Source organism: Camellia sinensis, chromosome 7, assembly GCF_055761805.1.
Source record: "Camellia sinensis isolate YWXY chromosome 7, ASM5576180v1, whole genome shotgun sequence".
Classification (NCBI taxonomy): Eukaryota; Viridiplantae; Streptophyta; class Magnoliopsida; order Ericales; family Theaceae; genus Camellia; species Camellia sinensis.
The window spans coordinates 72,517,122-72,529,124 of NC_138967.1; the positions used below are offsets into that span (position 1 = coordinate 72,517,122).

Here is a 12,003-nt window from a genome sequence, read left to right on the forward strand (position 1 = left end):
TTGTATTTTCAGTAAGATTGTTAGTATATATATAGAAGAGAAAATTACAAAAAATAAAAATAAAATAAAATCTAGGGTTTGATTCTTATCACAAATTAAATCGTGAATTTTTAATTTTGTCTAGTTAAATTCTGAACTTTTGATTTTTTTTTTCAATTTAAATCATTTGTCTATTTTCATTAAATAAAATCAAAAAATTGATATTTTAGTCATTAAACTCAATAAAAAAGAATATTGCAGATATTATATATATATATATATATATATATATATTTTCTACATTGAGTTTAATGACTAAAATATTATTTTCTATAAGTTTTATTTAACAAAACAAAAATGTTTGAGACCCCTTTTCCCTCCCACCTCCTTTGACACCCTTTTCCTCCCATTGATTAGTTTTTCTTTTATATTTTTTTTCTTTTACTTCTCCTCCAATCACCACCCGCCAGGTGTGTATAGGGTGGTAGGGGTGGTGATTGGAGGGGTCTCTATCAATGCTCTTAACAAAAATAGACGAATAGTTTAAATTGAAAATAAATTAAAAGATTAATATTTAAAGGAAAATGCTAGAGATCCCAAATTTTTTACCAAATAAATGACCAAATGTCCTACATGGGTGTGGGGCCCACAAAATTGCGGACCCCACACCCATGTGAGACATTTAGTCATTTGTTTGGTAGAAAATTTAGTGTCCCTACCATTATCCATATTTAAAATAACAAAATTAAAAACTCAAACTTTGAGGTTTTTTTTTTTTTTTTTGGTAATTATTGCTAGAATTATTCATATTTTATTTACAGTCTACTTGTCTTTTTTTTTTCTTTTTTTCTAAATATTTTATTGAAATCATAAACCAGCCTTAGGAAACATAGAGGGATAGTTTGGACATTTTACTCGTCCTAGGAGAGCTAGGGTTTCTCAGACTGTTTGGCTATATATAGCAAGCGCAATGCTCTTCCACATCACAAAACCTTCTTGTTCCTCTCTCAAATTCTTTATCGCCTCCGAATTCTCTCTTTGTTTTCGCTTTCTTTCTTCAACAAGTTTATGTATATGTATCAGCCAATTTGCAGAGCAAGGGCGTCAATGAATCAATGACGAACCCCTTGCATTGAAGGTTGGCAACAGTAGAAACATCGCGATTCTCCGTGCCTTTCAAATTTATATTTTCATTTTGATTACGGCCTCGAACAAATCGCTACATTCCATATTTCTTTCTCTTCTCTCTGTTTTTTTGTGAATCTAAACTTGTAGTTTTCTTTGATTTGCCTTTGTTTACTACTATTGTTGTGAATCTCATTTGTAGTTTTTTTATTCACATCTGTTTGTTGTGGTTGTGAATCTCATCTCTTTTTCTTTTTTCATAGTTTTTTTTAGGAGAAAATAATTAACTAAAAAATTACGAATAAAATTATTTGGAAAATATTATTTGTAAAGTTATTGAAAAAAGTGAAATTATTTAATTTTCAAATATTGGATTACTAAAATAGTGGAAAAAACAACACAAGCAAGAATTATGGAGTAGAAAAAGGAGTTCTTTTATACTTTTCGTTCTTTTTTAATTGAAATGTAAACCCATTTATTTCAAATAATGTTACTACAAATTTTATATAAATTATTAAATTATTTTACACATATTCACGTCAGTTGTGTTGTGTCGTGGGTTTCACTTTTATGTAAATATTTTATTTAGTATTTTAGTAATTTATTTGGGTTCATAACATAGCATTGTTCTTAGTTAAGGTGCTGTTTGGCATGATCTAAAAAAGTTAAAAAGTCACTATTATATTTAAATCATATCATCTTATTTAAATTATATCATTTTATTTAAATCACATTATTTCTCTACCACGTCACTTCAAATTCAACTCATATCTAATTCATATTTTATAAAAAGTCAAAAAGTATACTTATTTAGATCATCTTAAACCAATCTTAAATTTTAAAGTTGAAATTTTGAGATAAAGAGTCACTGCCGTAACCCAATCACTACTGTGCCTGTCGTGTAGTTTGAACGGCACCGTTTTACGTTTTGTTTAATTATTATTATTTTTCTTTGAAGGTTTACATTAATTTTTGTAACTAATTAATATTAGTTGATATTTTTAAAAAAATAAAAATATGCTATAGATCTCAAATAAGTTATCAAATTTTTTAACATGTGTAGATTATTTGGAATTTCTAAATTATTTGATACATTAGTTGTGTAGATTATTTGGTAGATTATTGTGTCACCACCTTAATTTTTACCAAATATTAATTAGTTAAAGAAATTAATATAAATCTTAAACAAATAAAAATTAAACAAAACGTAAAATAATGTCGTTCAAACAGTACTGCAGGCACAGCATACCAATAAGTCGGTCAGCACAGTGACCCCTCATTTGAAATTTTGACATTTTCAAAAAATTTGAGCAATTAATGTTAGGTAGCGTTGATGTCACAATAAATTGCCTTTTTATGTGTGACATCACCCATTAGTTTTTATGATAATGTTACGTAATTCAAATTTTATGGTTTAAAAGTGATTTAAATAGCCAAAACGACGAAACGACGTCGTTTTGAGTACAGAACAACATAAAAATGGTCAAAATGATGTCGTTTTGGTCATTTGAACCACTTTTGAACCATAAAATTTGAGTTACGAGACATTTTCTTAATTTTTATTTTAAAGTATATACTTCATACTAAATTACATTTAGCTTTTGGTTTTAAACAAAAAAGAAAAATACCAAAAGAGTGAAAAATAATTATAAAATGATGAAGTTTGTACATTCAATTATGCAAATAAATATTATATGTTCATTAGTTGGAATTTTTTTTAACATTTCATTTTTTTGTTCTCTCTTAAACTATAGAATTTTATATAATAATACGATTTTTTTAAATTAGATAAAATAGATTAGAATTAATGTAGATGAAAATTTAATCTAAACAATGTCAAATATGAGAAATTTTATATTTTAAAATGTCTTATATTGTGTTTATTATTTTTTCTTATTGAAATTGAATTTATTATTGTAATTGAAAAAAAAATTATAATTTGTTTTAGGTAGTTATGATTAAAAAAATTTTAATTTGTAATATGGTACATCAAAATATATATTTTTGTCTAAAAATATAATTAACAATTTATTTATTAATAAGAATGGTTAGATTTTATGTGAATTAGAATTTAAAAAAAGTAATATAATTATGTTAAAATTATAAATTTTATTATATTTCATTTAAATTGAAAAAAAATGCTAACATATGAATATGCCTTCACCAATCTCTCTCATAGTATGAACTTTCAATTTCACGCTGCAAATTTCAGTTACTCCTAATCTTTCTATAAAGTAAAGTGAATAAATCTTTAGGTAAATTTACAATTATTATTCATTAGAATCAAACAATGAAATACCTAAAATGAAATTCAAATAAATTACATCGATTACATATGTAAATTTCTTGCTAATAAAATGTAGACACAAATTATTGCCTTGTTTGCCAACTAATGATGTTGATTTGGAAATAGGCTATTTTAGTTTTATTATTTTTTTGCTAAAATATGAGGAGAAAAAAATTAATAAATGTTGAAAGATATTTTGATTTTTTATAATAAAAAAAAAATCTGCAAAAAATATATAGAAAAAATGGAATTTTTGATTTTTTATATAATTTTTTAAATTTTAACTTTTTTATTGACTTTTTGATTTTTTTAATTATTGTAAAATTAAAAAGTCATGAAAAATGTCAAAAATTCAATTAACTATGTAAAAAGGTTAAAGATTTTCTATTTTGTATTTTTGTACTTTTTTCATAAAAAATTAAAGAATATTAACTTTTTTTTATCCCATTTTAGTTAAGAAGTTAAAAAAATTACTAAAATAGCCTATTTCAAACAAATACTAGTCTTTAGCAATTGCATTCATAAATAATAAAATGACACAAAATAACAAATAAAACACTGACTTAATTATTATAATCAAATTATTGAATATTTTGAATAAATTTGAAAATTTGAAACTACCTGTTAACCCAATAAAAACTTAAAATTCTTAATAATAAACCAAAATCCCATGATTGATTAGTTACAAATGTTTTTTGACAAGTATTTGTCGCAATAGGCTATGTAAACCAGTTACTCTTTGGGAAAAAAAAAACATATAAGTAATTATATTACTTGAAGTGGAAATAGTTTTAGATCGGATAACTTGAATGACAAGTCTTGTTGGAAAACCCTTCAACAATTAAGAAGTTACTAAAGTTTCTTAATATTTTATTCACACTCTAAATTTTCAAACTTTCAAATGGTAACCTCAAGATAGATGTTTTCTCTAAAACTTAGCTTATTTTGTGATGTTTTTCACATTGTTGAGCATGTGCTTATATAGGCATCTTTGGCAAGATCATAAGTCTTCCATAGTTGTGTTCCTTGTGGTTTCCAAGATCACGCGTCGCTAATGGTTAGGCCATATGACATCTTTGGCAGAACCATGTGTCTCTTTTGGTTTCCAAGATCATGTGTTCCTAATGGTTAAGCAAGACCATGTGTCTCTAATAGTTAGGTCATGTGTAGATGTACATGCGTCCTTTATAATTAAGGCATACCATGTGTATTACATGGTTTCCAACATCTCTCATACATCCACATCATGTGTTATATGCACAATCATGTGGATATGTAGATGAGTGTTCCTTGTGGTTTTCAAGATCATGTGTCCGTAATGGTTAGACCATGTGACATCTTTGGCAAAATCATGTGTCCTTCATGGTTTCCAAGACTATGTGTTCCTTATGATTTCTAAGACCATGTGTCCTTAATGGTTAGGCAAGACCATGTGTCTTTCATAGTTAAGTCATACCATGTGTACCACATGGTTTCCAACATCTCGCACACATCCACATCATGTGTTATATGTACAATCATGCAGATGTGTGGATGAGTGTATTTAATGAGGTTGAGAAATGATGATTGTGCATGAGTGAGAAATGTTGGAAATCATGTAATATACATGGTGTGCCTAATCACGAAGGACACAAGGTACTGATGATGCATCCACACATGGCCTAACCATGAGGGACACATGGTCTTGGAAACCATGATGTATACATGGCCTGACCAAAGATGTCTATATGAGCGCATGCTCAACATTGTGAAGATAATCACAAAATAAGTTAACTTCTCTATTTATTCAATTCTATCTTGAGCTTAGGAATTTGGATTAGTAGCTTTTCAATTGACAGAGGTTTTATAGATGAGGCTTGTAATTCAAGCATCTGATTCAAACTCTTTTTGCATCAGATAATATGATTACTCGTATTATTTTTTTCATTAGTATCAGAGCCATATTACTCTTTTTGTCTCATACGATTTGAATGTCGTAGATTAGTTTTATTTATATTTAATTCAATATTATTGAGTATCATGCCAAATTGAGAAAAGTTTTTGGAAAACCCATAAGAGCAGATTTTTTATCTCAAAAACAATATAATTTTTTTTTATGTAATTGAAATTTACATATTTTGAAAGCAATCTTTGTGAGCATTCCATCCATATAAAATGGACTTTAATTGGAGTTATATTGAAAAAGTTATGATTTTTCAAAGATTTTTCAAAGATTTTTAGGTCAAAATTGTTGAAATTTTGGAAAATTATTTTTTCCTGACATATTAATTATTGTGTAAAATTTGATGACTTCTTTTAGTATTGTTAGCATTTATTTTGTGCTATTTAATTGTGGAGCCCACTCGCAAATAACAGGGGTGTAAAAATGGCCCGCGGCCCGTTTAGGCCCGCTTGGGCCCAGCCCGAGCCCCTAGGCTAGGGCTTGGGCTATCGTTTTGAAGGCCCGCTTGGCCCAGCCTATCGGCCCGCTTAAGGCCCACGTACGGCCCAACTCGAAGCTTAGCCCGCGCCGAGGTCCAGTGTATTTTTTAGTGGAAATAATAAACTTTTGATAGAAAAAATTTTAAAAAATTAAAAAAAATGGCTCGGCCCGCCCAAGCCCGAGGCTAAGCCCAGGCCCACCGGCCTAGCCCGAGGCCTGGCCCACTGGCCCGCCCAAGGCCTGAATACCCTTAGGCCTGGGCTAGGGCCTGGGCTTAGTTTTTTGGCCCGTGGGTCGGCCTTCGAAATTTTGGCAGGAGCCCGCGAGGCCCGAGCCATATTTACACCCCTAGCAAATAGTAAGACGCTATTTTATTTTATTTTATTTTTTTCTGCATTCATATATATTATGTGATCCTATACCTATCTCAACGTTACTTATGAGACTTTGTCTTAATACCTCTTAAGATCTGTCAAAAAGATAGTTTTGTTATCTAAAGTGGTTGGACTTAGAAGGGAGACTATATTGACTCTTCTGATCTTCTTAGCATCTTACTTGGTTATTGACCAAAGGATTTTGTAGTGACGTTACCTTGATCTCAATCTTTAGAGTAGAATTTGGGGCATCACATATTATGCATGGTTTAATGTTGTGAATTTAAGAGATGGTTTTGCCTTTTTTATATTATTTTATTCAAAAAATAATTGGGTGTTGTATTTTTTGATCAGCAAAGAAAAATTTCATTAATCAACTTGAAATTAAAGGTACAGGAAGATGAAATGTACTGAGAGAGATTCGGAAGGTACAAAATACCCCTACTACTGCTACTCGCAGCCATACAACCAACCCTTTTGCCTCACGAATTTTTTAAAAAACATAAAAGTTAAGAAGAACTTAACAAAAAGTAAAATACATGATTCCCACCAAATCATCCCACTAAAATACCCAAACAGCTCTTGCAATCCTCTAAACAACAAACTAAAGAAAACTAATTCAACACCCAAGCTGCACTCCCAAGGCCAACCACCCATCTGGATACGCCACCCACGCCTAAGCTTCTGCAACACGCCAAGCCCACACCTAAGCTGCTGCCAACCATGCCTAGCTGACCTGCTCCTGATACTCATACCACCAGCCTTCACCCACGCTTGACATCTCTATCGGGCTTCCCCCACTCTATGGCCGGAACACTGAAACTACACCTATGGCCGGAAAAACTCCATGCCTGGAAAAAAACTCCACACCCAGCACTCATTGCAGCCGAGCACACCCACTGCCATCTCCACTTCCATGGTCGGACACAGCTTTCCAATCCAAACACCGAACACACCCACTGCAAAAGCCCCGGTGATGACAACCCAAAGCATCGAACAACTCCCGAGACACCACCGTACATCTGGATGAAGTTCACCCCTCAAACTCCCACTCGAAAAGGAGCGCTCGAATGAAATCTTAGACAGACCTGAATCAACTTCAACACCCAAATTCCCCGCGAACAAAGCACCGAAGCAACTCCATAGATCCGAAACCGAGCTCATCCCTCAAACTCCCACTCGCAAGAGAGTGCCCGAATGAAGATCCACCCCCTGTTGAAACAAAACAAGCAACCCCAAGGTAGAAAACGAAAAACAGACAGCAAAACAAAACCCCCCAAAGATACATAACAAACACCCGAAGCACCCCCAGGTGAAACAACAAAGGACATCAAAGTGGTTAGAAATTGTGGGAATCAAGTTTATTAACAGCAAAAACCAGCACACAAAGACAAAAGAGAGCTGGGCCAGCCGACCGCCATAGCCAAAGGCGGCGGTCGGCCGGCCAAAAATGAGGCCCGGGGGTGGAGGTTTTTAGAGAGAGAGGTTTAATTGGGTGTTGTATTTTAACTCATAGAAGGAGATAATTATGAGCTTAGCGAAATTTTAGATCTCTCTATGTATGTGGAAATATTATATGTCAATTGTGTTTTTGTGAATTATTTTTTTTAAAAAAATAAAAGAAAAAAAAAGTGTGCTAATGTCAAACCCCGTGCACTAAAATCAGTGAAATGACCTCTAAGAATGTTGTTGCTGACCTCACCAAAGGAGAAAAATTGGATGGGTCCAAGTATGATATGTGACACAGAAAAATTTAATACTTGCTTAATGAACAAAAAGTCCTAGATACTTTGACCACCCTTATGATCTATCCTAAGGAAAGGACCACTACCCAACATCGTCGTGACATGGAAATTCATGAGAAATGGGTCAGGAGAGATCGGTGCACGCTATACTATGCTTAGGAGCATATACATTGATCTCATTGGGGAGTTTGAGGTAAACCACCACTTATGATATGTGGAATCAACTAAAAATTACCTATCGGACTACATCTGCAACTAATTGCGTGCTCTAATTTTGAAATTTGAGCGATATGATATGGATCCAAAACATTCAATGGTTAAGCATCTTAGAGCTATGTTAGCCATGATACGTGAATTTAAGGCTGTTGGTAATATTCTTACTGATGAGCAGCAGTTTACATCTGTGATGCGTTCTTTGCCCAATTCATGTGGTAATATTTTTACTGATGAGCAGCAGTTTACATTTGTGAATCTCATCTTTTTTTTTCCTTCATAATTTTTTTTTCCTGTCCTGTTGTGTTATAATTTTCCTAATTATTTTACTAGTGTCATATTTTATGTTGTTATGATTGATTTTCAGACAGAAAATAATTAACTAAAAAATTACGAGTAAAATTATTTGGAAAATATTATTTGTAAAGTTATTGAAAAAAGTAAAATTATTTAATTTTCAAATATTGGATTGCTAAAATGGTGGGAAAACAACACAAACAAGAATTATGGAGTAGAAAAAGGAATTTTTTTATACTTTTCGTTTTTTTTTGTGTTTAATTGAAATGTAAACCCATTTATTTCAAATAATGTTACTACAAATTTTATATAAATTATTAAATTATTTTACATATATTCACGTCAGTTGTGTTGTGTTGTGGGTTTCACTTTTATGCAAATATTTTGTTTAATACTTTGTAATTTATTTGGATTCATAACATAGCATTGTTCTTAATTATATTTTAAAGTTGAAATTTTGGGACGAGGGGTCACTGCAGTGACCCACTCACTGCTGTGCCTGTCATGTTTGAACGACCCTGTTTTACGTTTTGTTTAATTTTTTTTTTAGAGGTTTATATTAATTTCTGTAACTAATTAATATTAGGTGATATGCTAAAAAAAAATAAAAAATTCTATGAATCTCAAATAATTTATCAAATTTTCTATCATCTCTCTTATATAGGGATGAGATCCACACAAATTCACATGTGTAGATTATTTAGGATCTCTAAATTATTTGATAGATTATTTGGGATCCCTAAATTGTTTGGCAGATTATTTAGAGTCTCTAGATTATGTGGTAAATTATTGTGTGTCACCATAGTATTGTTTACCAAATATTAATTAGCTATAGGAATTAATTTAAACCTTCAAAAAAAAAAATTATACAAAATGTAAAACGGTGTCGTTCAAACAGTATCGCAGGCACAACAGTGATTGGATCATGCAGTGACTCCTCATCCGAAATTTTGACATTTTCAAAAAATTTGAGCAATTAATGGTGGGTAGCGTTAATGCCACAATAAATTGTTTTTTTGTGTGTGACGTCACCCATAAGTTTTTATTTTCCCTTTTGGTATTCACTTTTATTTGTCTAAAGCATATACTTTGTACTAAATTACATCTAGTTTTTGAGGTTAAACAAAAAAGTGAAAGAGTGAAAAATAATTATAAAATGATGAAGTTTGTGCATTCAATTATGCAAATAAATATTATATGTTCATTAGTTTGAGTTTTTTTTAACATTTCATTTTTTTAAAGTTCTTTCTTAAAATATAGAGTTTTATATAATAATATTGATTTTTTTAATTAGATTAAATAGATTAGAATTAATGTAGATGAAAATATAATCTAAACAATGTCAAATATGATAAATTTTATGAAATATTTTTTTTGGAAGTGCCTATCATATATCTTAATTATGTAATACATTGATTTATTGTGATTATTATTTTAGTTATATTTTAAAATGTCTTATATTGTGTTTATTATTTTTTTATTGAAATTGAATTTATTATTATAATTGAAAAAAAAGGTTATAATTTGTTTTAGCTAGTTATGATTAAAAAAATTTAAATTCATATTATGGTACATCAAAATATATATTTTTGTCTAAAAATATTTATTTATTAATAAGAATGATTAGATTTTATGTGAATTAGAATTTAAAACAAATAATATAATTATGTTAAAATTATAAATTTTATTATATTTTATTTAAATTAAAAAAAAACTAACATATGAATATGGCTTCACCAATCTCTCTCATAAGCCCCGTTTGGTAAAACTTATTTGTAGCTTAAAGCCACTTATAGCTTAAAATAAGTTATTTTAGAGTGTTTGGAAAAAATTATTTCACCAACTTATAGCTTAAATAAAACTAATTTTCAACTTATTTTCCAAGTGGGTCTGGAGATGCTTAAGTAGATAGCTTAAGCGCACAACTGTTATACATGGTGCTAAAATTACTCAAATGCCCTCCTAATCTCCATTATTTACGAAATGCCGCTATATATACACCACATCTCAACATTGTTCACGAACCAGAGAGAGACGCAGGCGATTTCCGGCGACGTGTCCCTCGCTCCGGCGATGAAACAAAGATCTCTCTCTGCTCTCTCTCTCCCTCGCTCTCGCTCTATGTGTGTGTGTGTGTGTGTGTCTCTCTCTCTCTCTCTCTCTCTCTCTCCCCCTCTGTAGCGCCAGTCGATCTCAAGTTCGTCGCCATCGCAATCACGAAGCTCGCTCTGTCTCTCTCTCTCTCTCCGGCGTTGGTTTGTCGTCATTGCGATCTAAACCAACACCATCGTCGATCTGAACCAACGCCGTCACGATCTGAGCCGTCGCCGGTCATCACCCCTGTGCTTTTCAAACCCTAGAAAATAAATTGAAAAAAAAGAAAAATATCAATATTAATATTAATTAAAAATGAAAAAATTACTTTTTAGAATTAATAAAAACAGAATTAATAGTTAATATGAAAAAAATTAAAAAAATTACATTTCAGAATTAATATTTAACACAATTTATTTCAATTAATATTTACTTTTCATAATTAAAAAAAATACTTTTCAGAATTAATATTTACTAAAAATGAAATATTACTAAAAATAATTAAAATGAATAATAACAAAGAATAATAATAATATGAAAAATAATAATAATAATACTAATTGATGGACAAAATGATACTAATTTTAATATTTAACACAATTTATTTCAATTACTATTTACTTTTCATAATTAATATTTACTAAAAATGAAATATTACTAAAAATAATTAAAATGAATAATAATAAAGAATAATAATTGATGGACAAAATGATACTAATTTTAATATTTACAACAATTTATTTCAATTAATATTTACTTTTCGTAATTAATATTTACTAAAAATGAAATATTACTAAAAATAATTAAAATGAATAATAATAAAGAATAATAATATTATGAAAAATAATAATAATAATTGATGGACAAAATGATACTAATTTTAATATTTAACACAATTTATTTCATTTAATATTTACTTTTCATATTAATAAAGAAAAGAAATACAAAGAAAGAATATACGAAAAAAATTAATAATTTTGATAATGAATATATGAAAGATAATATGTAATGAAATCACAACATTAATATAAATTAGAACATGAATATTAATTTTAATGAATTAATAAATTAAAAAAAATTAACAAAGAAAGAAGAGAAGAAAAAAAAATTAAAAAGAAAAGAAAAGAAAATAAAATGAAAAAGAAAAAGAAAAAAATGTATTATAAATGAAATCACAAATTTTATGTCTTATAAGGGCAAAAAATGACAATTATACAGAAAAAATTATTTTACAGTTTATTTACCAAATACTACTCTGTTGCTTAAATCCATAATCCCACAGCTGCACTAAACAGGTTACCAGCTTATGTTCACAGTTATAAATTATAATCTGTTAAGTTATAATCTATAATCACTTTTCCACAGCTCTACCAAACGAGACCATAGTAAGAACTTTCAATTTCACGCTACATATTTCAGTTTCTACTAATCTTTCTATAAAGTAAAGTGAATAAATCTTTACATATA

General features: G+C 29.6%; 1 non-coding gene across 1 annotated transcript; it reads left to right on the plus strand.

Moving 5' to 3' along the window:
* Positions 1 to 1,072: 1,072 nt before the first annotated feature.
* On the plus strand, positions 1,073 to 1,205 carry LOC114258687 (small nucleolar RNA snoR86). The gene has a single exon (XR_003628037.2). It is a non-coding gene; the product is annotated as a small nucleolar RNA snoR86 (small nucleolar RNA).
* The last annotated feature ends 10,798 nt before the right edge of the window (positions 1,206 to 12,003 follow it).